Source organism: Balaenoptera borealis (genome assembly GCF_965194805.1).
Source record: "Balaenoptera borealis genome assembly, chromosome: 9".
In the NCBI taxonomy this organism is placed as follows: Eukaryota; Metazoa; Chordata; class Mammalia; order Artiodactyla; family Balaenopteridae; genus Balaenoptera; species Balaenoptera borealis.
In genome coordinates, this window is record NC_138873.1 from 16,207,945 (window position 1) to 16,220,089 (window position 12,145).

The window sequence follows — 12,145 nt, forward strand, 5'->3', positions numbered from 1 at the left end:
GCCGCGCTGGCCCGCGGCAGTCCCCCGGCGTCTCTGCCCGCCCTGCCCCACCGGGGATACTTGGAGTCCCCGGGACGGGCTCCGGCCGCCTCGGCGCCCGCCCGCGGGCCCGTGGCCGCTGTCCAGGAGCCCCGCTCTCCCCTGCAGGTAGGTCCGAGGCTGGCGTAGCGGGTGGGGCGCACTCTCTCCTCCCGAGCCGGAGGTGGCGGGGCGGTGGCCGCCGGGGCCCACGCCCATCCCCGCTGGCGGGGGTCCAGGGGCTGCTACGGACGGGCGGGCCGGGCCGGCCCGGTGCGGGCCCGATTTGGCTGGTTGCACGGACCTGAGCGGAGCCCTGCCCTGGGGAAGCGAGGGTTGGCCGCGTCCGGGGCTGGAGGAAGAGCCCCGGGCTTTGCGGCCTTGGAGGTTCAGGTTGGGCTAGGAAGAGCCGGTGTCGCCGGAGGCCCTGCGCGGACTCCCTCGCACCTCCACCCTTATCCCCAACACGCACGGGTCAGCGGTGCTCAGGAAGGAGGGAAAAGCGAAAGGTGGTTCTGAAGGAAACTTGCAGTAACAGAGCCGCAGTTCTTTCATCCCAGAGGGACCCGATGCTGGATATACCTTGAAGAAATTCTGGGAATCTCTACTTACAGTCCACTGTACATAGGGTACTGTTCATAGCTGGAAGAGGTGGGAGAGATGGAGGGATCTCTGTGGAGTAGGCGTGTGTATGTAAATACAGAAAAGGAAGGAAAGGAAATTAAGGAGACATTGTTATAACTTCAAAAAGAATTTGTATCACAAAGAATGACTCTCAGGTGACTTGATTTAACCCCATTCTCTCCAATTGAAAGTTCTTTAAGGGAAGAAAATTTAATGTCTGTTGACCCATGTGTTAATATTACTCAAAATATATCGTCATGTAGAAGTTATTCATAAATCTAGTGAGAAATAAGTATAATCTCGCACAAATAATATTGTTTCGCTCCGGTTAGGGAAATGAATTTGAATCGTGAAGCTTGTCCGGCCTTTATGGATTATATATTGAGGATTAAGAATTTTTTATCAAATTTCCTCCATGTGGAAGAAATGGTAGGACATTATAATTGGAATGAATGTTCTCTGCTAAGGTGTCTACGTTTGTGATTTAACTCAGGTTATTTCTTTAATAAGTTGACAGACAGGTAAAATGAGCTAGTTGATTCCCTAGGGCAGTGGAGGAATTTGACTGATTTAACAGTAAAAGAAGTAGCATTGTGTTCCTCTGATCGGCTGCTCCTGCAAGAAACTAGATCATGGTACACGCCAGGGAAGGCGCATTTTTTTCTATGCCTGAATATTTATTGAATATGACTTGCCACTCTTCAAAAGCAAATAATAAAATACTTCTGCTACATATTTTTGATATCATGTGTGGATGTCCTTCTATAGGTTGAGTTTTTGTTTTTAATGCTTCTCCTTGTTACTCTACGTAAATGTAGTCTTGGAACAGTTTCAGCTCTGGTTATTTAGTTTTTGTTCTAGTTGTTATATTTAGATTAGTGGGGGATTTTTGTAGACCACAAATGTTATTTAATCATTGATCAACATTTTTATCAAGTAGAAATGGGAGTCATTTTTCAGCATGAAGATAAAATACAGTGATTGTTTTCACTTTTGATAAGTTAATTCTTAGAAACTGAATTGGAGAAGATGTCATCAGTATGCAGAGATTCTTGAATATTGCTGTATGAACAACTAAGACTGTGGTGCTAAGACAGTACATATTACTGTTGCTATTCTCATGACTGATTTAGTCAAAGCTTTGAGACAGGCCATCTTTCTTATAAACCTAATTCAACCTAAGGTAACACTTTGAAATCTTCTGTTGTAATGGGATCTGTTTTTCTTCTAAGCTGGACAAAATATCAGTGATATTTGTTTGGACTCACATTTGCACATTTGATGAAGGTCTGAACTTTCTAAGAAATGGAGGTTTTGTCTTTTCAGTCTAACCAGTTTAAGTATCTCTTCAAAGAATGTGAGTAGCTATAATCCCTTAGGAAAACTCAAGATGTAGGTATGATAAAAAGAGCCCTGGGCTGGTTCAGGATGTGTCGAGTCCATTCCTAGCTTGATGTTGAGACGGCTAAATGATCTTAGGCAGGCCACATGACCTCTCTGGATCCATTTTCTCATCTGAAATTATATATATATATAGGTAGATATACATATATATAGATAGATAGATATACGTATCTATCTATCTATATCTATATATATCCCCAAGACACCTATGCTCTGTCAATCTGTGATCTAGTAGGAAAAATAAGTTTTATTTGACTTTGCAAAGTGCATTTGGAGTTCAGAGGAGGATAACAACTACCAGTTCAATGGAAACTTCAGGAAGGAAGCATTTGAATGGGACCTTAAAGTTGGGTATAATTTCTACAAGAAGAAATACGGCAGGGGCTCTTCCAAGAGTAGTGAACAGGAACAGTAAGCACATGAAAGCAGAGAAGCGCAAAGTACATTAGCTGAGAGCAAGTAATTTGGCTTGGTTAGAATCTGGGTAAGATAGTGGAAAGAGTAAGAAGATAATAACTAACATTTATTGAGTCAGGCACTTATGCTAAACATTTGACATGTATTAAACTTATTTAATGCTTAAAATAACGCTATTTAAAAAGGACTGTTATTGCCCACATTTGAAGATGAAGGAACTGAGGCACAGCTTGCCGAGATCACAAAGCTATTGTAGTTACTGGTAGAACTGGCATTTGTACCCTGCTCTTTGACCCAGATCTCTGACTTTAACTACTAAGTTAAAGGAATCATTGAGGGTTCTGGAGTAGGGAGGTAACATGATCAGAACTGTGTATTAGGAAGACTCATCTGGCACCAGTGTAGCATGGGTTAAAGAGGTAAGCTGTTTAGTGTTGAAGAGTTCTTCTAAAAATTCTCTTTGCTTATTAGTTTTCACATATCAGTTTCACATTTGTTAAAGCCAGTGTCAACCATACCTTGTTGGAGGGATTGTAAATTAGTATACCTTTCTCGAAGACAACCTGACAATAAGTATCAGAATTTTAAATATGCATTCTCTTCGACCCAGCAATTCCACTTCTCGGAATTTATCTTAAGGGAAATGCTCAATAATGGGTGCACAATAATTTTTTTTTAATGGATTGTTTAAATGGTTACAACTCTGTAAATATACTAAAAACCATTGAATTATACACTTTATTATTTAGTTAGTTATTTATTTTTGGCTATACCACCGTGCAGTATGCGGGATCTTAGTTCCCTGACCAGGGATTGAACCCGTGCCGCCTGTAGTGGAAGTCCCAGCACAAGAATTTTTATTGCCACAGTTTTTATTAACTAATTTTTTTTTAAACATCTTTATTGAAGTTTAATGGCCTTACAATGGTGTGTTAGCTTCTGCTTTATAATTATTAACTAATTTTTATATGTACAAGGAATATGTGTATACATGTAAGCTATGAAGCATAGTAAAATGAACATCCATGAACTTACCACCTATCCTCAGAACTAGAATATTACCAATACAATTGAAGTTATCAGTGTTTAGAACATTATTTATAATAGCAAAAATTGGAAATAACCTAAAGGACCATCAGTAGGGGATAGATAAGTTATGATACATCTACATGATGTAATTCAATGTACAGTTATTTTAAAAAGATGAGGTTGAATTGTCATATTTCCTCAGTTCCAAGACACCATTAAGTCTAAAACAAGCAATCTATTTAGTAACAATTTTTCAGGGGAAAGAAAATAAACATGGTTTTTAACTAACCTTCAATAGAATACATTTATCCATTCAATTGTATACCATTCAATTTTTTTGAGTCTCGGTTATTCACATTCAGAATCTAGAATTCTTCTGATTTACTTTCGGCTTTGGTTAGTTAACACATAGCATCATGGTGACGTACTGCTTTTCATAACCCCAGCTAATTATCTTGAACCTCTTTATTGTCTTTTTGATTGAGTATATAATTTTGAGGCATATTGAAGAATACTGGAGTTTTGTCTTCCTTTCCTTTTGCTTAAGCTCTTAGTTTTGTTTTTTTTTTCCTGAGTTGAGTGAGTTATTGTTAGAAATTAAACAGCTTCTTCTTAAGGTAACTCAAAAGGTTTGACAGGTATTTGAGTGCTTGTACGTCATAGAAGATTGTTACCTTTGAAAATTCTGTGATCTCACCTAAATTTGGCAATTGTTTATGCCTTTAATTGCATTGTCTTTTTTTTTGGCTGCGTTGGGTCTTTGTTGCTGAGCGCAAGCTTTCTCTAGTTGTGGCAAGCGGGAGTTACTCTTTGTTGTGGTGTGCAGGCTTCTCATTGCGGTGGCTTCTCTTGTTGTGGAGCATGGGCTCTAGGCACGCGGCCTCAGGAGTTGTGGCTTGCGGACTTAGTTGCTCCGCGGCATGTGGGATCCTCCTGGACCAGGGATCGAACCCGCGTCCCCTGCACTGGGAGGCGGATTCCTAACCACTGTGCCACCAGGGAAGTCCTGCATTGTCTATTATATGACAGTTTCTGAGTACATAATGCTACATCATAGTGGACTCTTTTTGAAGACACTTTGAGCATTAATCAAGGGTCTAGATTCAACCACGTGGTGCTGCCAGTGAAAATAATACAATTGAAGTGACAAGGAAATTTGGCCTTTTATTTATGGTCAAGTTAGCTATGTGTGTTGTCTTCTATTTCAGAACTCCACTTTGGAGCTGGCAAATTCCTTTTAATACTGATTTTAAGATATACTCAGTTTCAGAAATGTTAAAATGTGGAAAAGCATGTATCTGAGAATCAAGAAAACACTATACTTTCTGTCCTAGGAAGACATTCATAGTATTATGTTATTCTTTTGCTGGCATGTTGGGCCCTAAGCAGCAGTAGCTAGATTCACAGGTCCTGTGGTCCATATGTCCAGTACTCTCTTCATCAGGTCCGGATATAGCTCCTCTTGGCCCAGAGACCTGTGAAGTTATCTTCGCTGTCTGTCTCCCTCTCACTCACCACATTACACAATAGTAAAACAAGGACAGGAGGGCATAATAAGCACTACTGTTAGAAAAGGAGAAGAATGGGAAATAGCAATTGCTGATAAAATAATTTTTAAACCACCATAGGCAGATGTTGTGAAAGCAACCAGCGCTGGAGGAAGGGGAGATTCCTTGACTGGACCTTGATTCAGTTATCTGGGAGGAACTCCCTCATCCATTGTTTTTTGTTAACTGTTGGCCATTGCTCTCCAAGAACCTCCTGGGAGTCCTTTTTCCTTTATCATCCTTGGTCACCTATGAAGTGTCAGCTTTGGGCGAATAGTCCCTCTTTGGAAGGTGCAAATCTTTCTTGACTAAGTTACTGCTCATAGAAGTTGAGAGCCCAAGGGTTTTAAATTTTGAATAGTTGAAGGGTTTTTTAGTTTGAGCTTGAGTGGTTTTTCAAAAAAAAATTTTTTTTTGACAGACAGTTTCCTCAATTTAGAAAGCTTCTGATGTGTATAATTCCAGTCAGTTGCATATGTCAGTAACCATAACCAAAGTTCACGTGGGGCTTCCCTGGTGGCGCAGTGGTTGAGAATCTGCCTGCCGATGCAGGGGACTCGGGTTCGAGCCCTGGTCTGGGAAGATCCCACATGCCGCGGAGCAACTGGGCCCGTGAGCCATAACTACTGAGCCTGCGCTTCTGGAGCCTGTGCTCCGCAACAAGAGAGGCCGCGACAGTGAGAGGCCCGTGCACCGCGATGAAGAGTGGCCCCCGCTCGCCGCAACTAGAGAAAGCCCTCGCGCAGAAACGAAGACCCAACGCAGCCAAAAATAAATTAAAAAAAAAAAAAGTTCACGTGTTAGTAACCTCATCCAAAGATCTGAGAACTCCCATTTCACTTCTCAGTTGGTTATTTGAGGGAAGGCCATACCCTTAATATTGGTTTTTGTTGTTGTTTTAAACCACTGAGGTACTTTAATCAGCCAAGAGGTTTCAGTGGGCACCTGTGCTCAGAATCTTTTAATCCTATCTCTTCATGTTGGGGTCTAAAAGCAAGCTGCTTTTCCAGTTCTGCAAGACTTTAAATTTCTGAACCCTTTCTGTCCCTTTCTATTTTTGTTTGCAAATAAGCTGCTTTTTTTCATGACCTTGTCATTTATTTATATTGCTTTGCCAAATAGCCAATAGCAGCCAGCATACACTTCTAAGATTCTCTTTTCTAAACTCTTGTCATAGAACTACAAGTTCAGTGGGCTCTTTGTTACCTTGTAAGTTATAACAGGCAAACCACTTTATCAATTATTTTGCCACTGTGATACATGGTTCTCCATTTTTCCAGCCTCCAGTATCAGTTGCCTTGAAGCCCTCAACCTGACCACTTGGCCAGTACCATATTAGGTTTATGTTATAGCGGCACCTCACTTCTAGGTACCAATTTCTGTATTAGGGTAATGAGAGACTACGTATACACGTAAACAATGGCTAGATCATATATGAGAGTAGAACTCTGACCCACAGTCTTAGTAGCAATAGTCCCAAACAGTCACGTCTTGGTCAGTAGATGCCAGCTTCTCTCAGGACCAACCAGAGAAAACCAAATATGCTTCCCAAAGCAATCACATAGGATGTCCCACTTCTAGTTAGCTGGCCTCCAGCTTCCTCATGGCAGCAGCCTACAATTAGAGCATACCTGAAGTCTTTTTCCGCTTCCCTGCCTGCCTTTGAGTCTCTGCTAAACACGAATGACGGTGGCCAACTCCCTTCCAATAGCAAGCTCTGAATAAATAGACTCTGCTTGTTTTGACGGTCTTTATTGCCACAATAATATTAAGCTGTTTTGTGGTAACAAATCCCAAAATATCAATGACTTAACACAACAAAGATTTCCTATCTTGCTCACACACAACCCAATGGGGGTCGTTAGTAAGCCATCCAGTGGCTTAGGGACCCACAGTCCCCTATAATGTGAAGCTACCATCTCAAAATGTGACCTGGATTGTCATTGAAGCAGGAAAGTGGCAGATGGAGAAGCACAGTGGCTTTTAACTGCCTTGTCCCAGAATGGACACACATTACAGATACCTACTAGCGGGGCTTTGGCAACTAGCTGGGAAATAGAGGGCAGTATGTTAGTGTAGTCTCTGCCACAGGTATTAATCAAAAGCAATTGGATAAAGACATGCCACATTTCCTCCATTTCACCATTTCTGAAATCAGGTGATGCAGATCATATGACAATTGAAATGAACATTTAAGCATAATGTTTCTGTTATTTCCCTTGAAAAGCTAATGTTGAAACAATATTGTTACATAGAAGTAATGGTTTCTTTAAAGAAATCCTGTGTGTTTTAGTGTACTTTGTATTTGAATAAGAATAATTTGTAAGGTGGGGAGGGGAAGCTGGGACAAAGTAAGAGAGTAGCATTGACATATATACACTACCAAATGTAAAATAGGTAGCTAGTGGGAAGCAGCTGCATAGCACAGGGAGATCAGCTCGGTGCTTTGTATCCCCCTGGAGGGGTGGGATAGGGAGGGTGGGAGGGAGGCTCAAGAGGGAGGGGATATGGAGATATATGTATACATACAGCTGATTCACTTTGTTATACAGCAGAAACTAACACAACATTGTAAAGCAATTATATTCCAATAAAGATGTAAAAATAAATAAATAAATAGTTTGTAGCAGAACCATTCCAAGATACAGAGCGCTATAGTCATTTCCTTTTCTTTATTTTTTCGCTTTTGGTTTTGGAAAACTCAAGCATACACAGAAGTAAAGGGAATAGTACAGTGAACTCTCATGTACCCATCACCCGGCTACAACAATCATCAGTTTATCACTTTTGTCTCATCCAAATCTCCAGCCACTTCATCACAAAACCAAATTATTTTGAAATACCAGGCATCATATATTATTCACAAGTATTTATACGTGTATATGAAAGAGCTAAGTGTAAACTAATCATTTATTTAAACCTAAAACACATTATTACACGTATCGCAGAACTCAGTCATTTCTGTGCCCATTGTGCACTCACTTGGATGTTAGGAATGTTAGTCAAAGTACAGAGTTATAGAATATAGGACTGGAGTGAATCTCACTGGTCCAGCATTCTCTAAAGTATATTACATAGAGCATGAATCTCATAAAATGCTCTGGGGGAAAAAGTTCTTTGGTCAGATAAGTTTCGTCAACACGACATTCCCTTCTTGTAAAGTCACATGATAATGTAAAAGAATGACATCATATTTTGTGTGTTATGATCCCATTTTGATTAAGAGTAATATATGTTAGAATATGCAGTATTAATAGTGATTGTATTAGTTTTCTGTGCCTTATGTAACAAATTACTACAAAATTGAAGGCTTAAAACAACATAAATGTATTCTCATACAGTTCTGGAGGCTAGAATTCTAAAATCAGTATCACTGGCCCAAAATCATTGTTGGCGAGGCCACTCACTCTCCCTTAGGAGGTTCTAGGAGAAAGGCAGTTCCTTGCCATTTCCATCTTTCTTTTGGCTGCCAGCATTCCTTAGCTTCTGGCTGCACCCTCTAGTCTCTGCCTCCATGGTCACATTGCCTCCTCCTATTCTGTGTATGAAATCTCCCCCGCCTCTCATGCATGTACTGCTCAACTGGATAATTGTTGATAATCTCCCCATTTCAAATTCCTTAATGACATCTGCAAAGTCCCTTTTTCCAAATAAGATAACATTTTCAGATTCAAGCGATTTGGAAGTGGTTATCTTTTGGGATGTCATTATTCATCCTACTACAGTGATTCTCTCTCTGTTGAAGGAGGGACTTATGAGGTTCTTCTACTTTACATAATTACATAATATTTGAATTTTTCAGTAAGGTCCATCTTTTTATAATTAGAAAAAAACCAAGATTATATTTTCTTAAGAGTAAGAAGAAGGAATAAATCACCTACATTTATTAGTTTAACAGATATTTTTGCACTGCCTGCTGTTTACCAGTTTCTGTTTTAGGGGGATGGAAAACAAATGTAGTATCTTGACAGAGAGAAGCAAAACTATGCTTACTTTGGTTTTTCTTCTCTATCAAGGAGAATGATCTTGGAAGTGGTAAAATAATATAATAATAAAATGATGGCTAGGGGGCTTCCCTGGTGGCGCAGCGGTTAAGAATCTGCCTGCCAATGCAGGGGACACAGGTTCGAGCCCTGGTCCGGGAAGATCCCATGTGCCGCGGAGCAACTAAGCCCGTGCACCACAACTACTGAGCCTGCACTCTAGAGCCCGAGCCACAACTACTGAAGCCCTCGTGCCACAACTACTGAAGCCCGTGCGCCTAGAGCCCGTGCTCCACAACAAGAGAAGCCACCACAATGAGAAGCACGTGCACTGCAACGAAGAGTAGCCCTTGCTCACTGCAACTAGAGAGAGCCCGCACGCAGCAACGAAGACCCAAAGCAGCCAAAAATAAATAAATAAATAAACAAATAAATTTTTTAAAAATTTAAAAATTAAAAGAAAAATAAATAAAATGATGGCTAGGGACTTCCCTGGTGGTCCAGTGGCTAAGACTCCGCACTTCCACTGCAGGGGGCGCAGGTTCGATCGGGGGACTAAGATCCCTTATGCCACACTGCCCGGCCCCCCCAAAAAAAATGATGGCTAAATTGGAGTTGAAACCCAAAATAAGTGAGATATTAAAGGATTGCCTAGATGCTATAAATTAAATGCAAACCAGATACTGAGAGAACTGACATGTGACATTGCACAACCACTGTTGTTAATCCTTGATGATGGAGAAATGATAGGTTCTAGAACTGGAAGCGGGAAATATCTTCCCTTTTAGAAAGGGTAGAGAGTTGATTCTGCAACTTTAGACTGGTGAGCTAAGTGTTAAACCTAGAAAAGTTCATTAGTAAGCTATTAATATTCTGGGAAGGCTTAGGGGAAAAAATGGTTATCATTAGAGACCAGCTTTCTTCATAAAAGCACAAGATGTATCAGTCCGAATTTCATTTATGAAATAATTATCAGTAGATTGGGTCATGTTGTAGACAGACATAACAGTGACAAAGTTCATTATTTTTGTTTTTACAAAATGGAGAAATGTGGGCTGCTTGTCCAGTAGAATTTGATTGATTCTTAACTAATTTAGCAATTGTACCACAAAAGTACTGATTATTGAGGTGAAGTCATCAGGAAACTGTGCCTCTAGTGGTCTGCTTCAGGACTTCATCCTGTCTCAGGCGTTCTGCAAATATTCATGTATGTGTATATATGTAATTAATATCCATAAATATAATTTTTAAAAATAAAAAAGGTTTATTTTTAACAGCTGTATGATACAATTTATATACCATAAAGTTTGCTCATTTAAAGTGCGTAATTCAGTGGGGTTTTTTGTGTTTTTTTTGTATGTTTACAGAGCTGTACAACCATCATGATAATCTTTTTTTGAAACTGATCTGGCTCTTATCCTGGGCTGCATTGCCTTTGGGGCGGATGCAGCCCTCCTGTTCTTTTTCTTTTTTTTAAAATTTTTATTGGAGTATAGTTGCTTTACAACGTTTGTGTTAGTTTCTGTACAGCCAAGTGAATCAGTCATACGTATACACATATCCACTCTTTTTTAGATTTCCTTTACATTTAGGTCACCACAGAGCATTGAGTAGAGTTCCCTTTGCTATATATTAGGTTCTCCATCACAGTAATCTAATTTTAGAATAGAAATTGGCTTTTATTTTATACAAAGTGTTTTGAAATTTGCCTTTTTTGCTTAAGAATATTAAAGAATATTATGGGTATCTGTTCATGAACTGCATCAGTCTTTTTAACATCTGCTTCATCACGTTATATAGATGTACTATAAATACACAATTACTGATGAGCATCTAGATTGATGACGTCTATATTTGCTCTTATAGATGGTATTGCCAGGAGCATTCTACATTTTTAAACATTTGTGTGTATATTCCTTTAGTTGTATTGGGTTGTTCCTCTTAATCCTTGTTCAAGCCATAAGGTAAACCTTCTTACTCTAACCATTTTATGCCTCAGGAGGCAATTTTTGAGAGAATTAAATGCCCAAGTTCACATTGCTAATAATTAACAGAACAAATACTTGAATATTTTTTGTTTGTTTTTTCATTACAAGTGCTGTGCTTTTCTAGCACCAGTAGGATTTTTACAAACTAGAGTGTGTCCAGAAGAGCATGACAAGAATGACAAGAATTGGAGAACAGTTAAAGGAACTGGGATGTTTAGGAGACCTGTTTATTTCATTTGTTTAACATGTATATTTATCGAGCACTCAGTATGTGCCAGGCTCTGATATAGGCAGTAGACAGTGTTTATGAGACAAATAAGGTCCTGTACTTTTATGGAGCTTTTATTTCAGTGAGGGGAGGTTGACAACAAGTAAACAAGTAAGATAATTTTAGATAGTGGTAAGTATTAACAAGAAAATAAAACAGAATAATTAGGTAACCAGGGAAAGGGTTTTTGAGGAGGTAACACAGGTTTATTGTCTCTACTTTGTAGCTGAGAAAACTGAGGTTCAGAGAGTGGGTGAAACAGTTTGTAACTGGAACCATGGGGATAGGAAACATTGCTAATTATCACCTATTTCTAGTCTCATTAAGTGTAATCACCAGTCACATTACATGATGATTGGTAAGAATGCAGACAAAGTTGTTTAGCACCAGCCTGTAACAGGCTCTGAATATGCACTGAGTGAGATTTCATGGTGTTCCACATAGAACGTTTCTAACAGTTGTTGCAGATCACAAATGGAATGGCTTTCTTGAGTTAGTGATTTCCCTGTCAGTGGGGATATTTAAGTAGATTTTAGGTGACTGTTGCTCCAGTGCATTGTAGAAGCCATTCATGCATTAAGTAACGAATTAGACAAGTCCTTAGAGGTCCTTTCCTCACTCTGTTGTTAATAAGCTTACTGTCTCTAGAGTCCCAGTCCACAGTTTGGGAAATAAATCCAAGCATCTGTTTTTGAAGCATAAAGGTATCTTCTGGACTAGTGATTTTAAAACCTTTTTAAAGCGGCAGTTCCCTTTCTTTTAAAGCAATCGTATACTTGAAGTCTGGTAGTAAAACCTAAAATTGTAGCCACTAGATGAAGATAATAATGGGAGGTTGCCCATTGTATTGTTCACTAGAAATCCCTT

General features: G+C 39.7%; 1 protein-coding gene across 1 annotated transcript in view; it reads left to right on the forward strand.

Annotated features, from left to right (window-relative positions):
* Positions 1 to 8: 8 nt before the first annotated feature.
* LATS1 (large tumor suppressor kinase 1) overlaps positions 9 to 12,145 on the forward strand; it is a 41,038-nt gene continuing 28,901 nt past the window's right edge. Inside the window, exon 1 of the mRNA XM_082405461.1 lies at positions 9 to 147. The gene's annotated coding sequence lies outside the window, so the exon portion shown is untranslated. The remainder of the gene's footprint in view (positions 148 to 12,145) is intronic.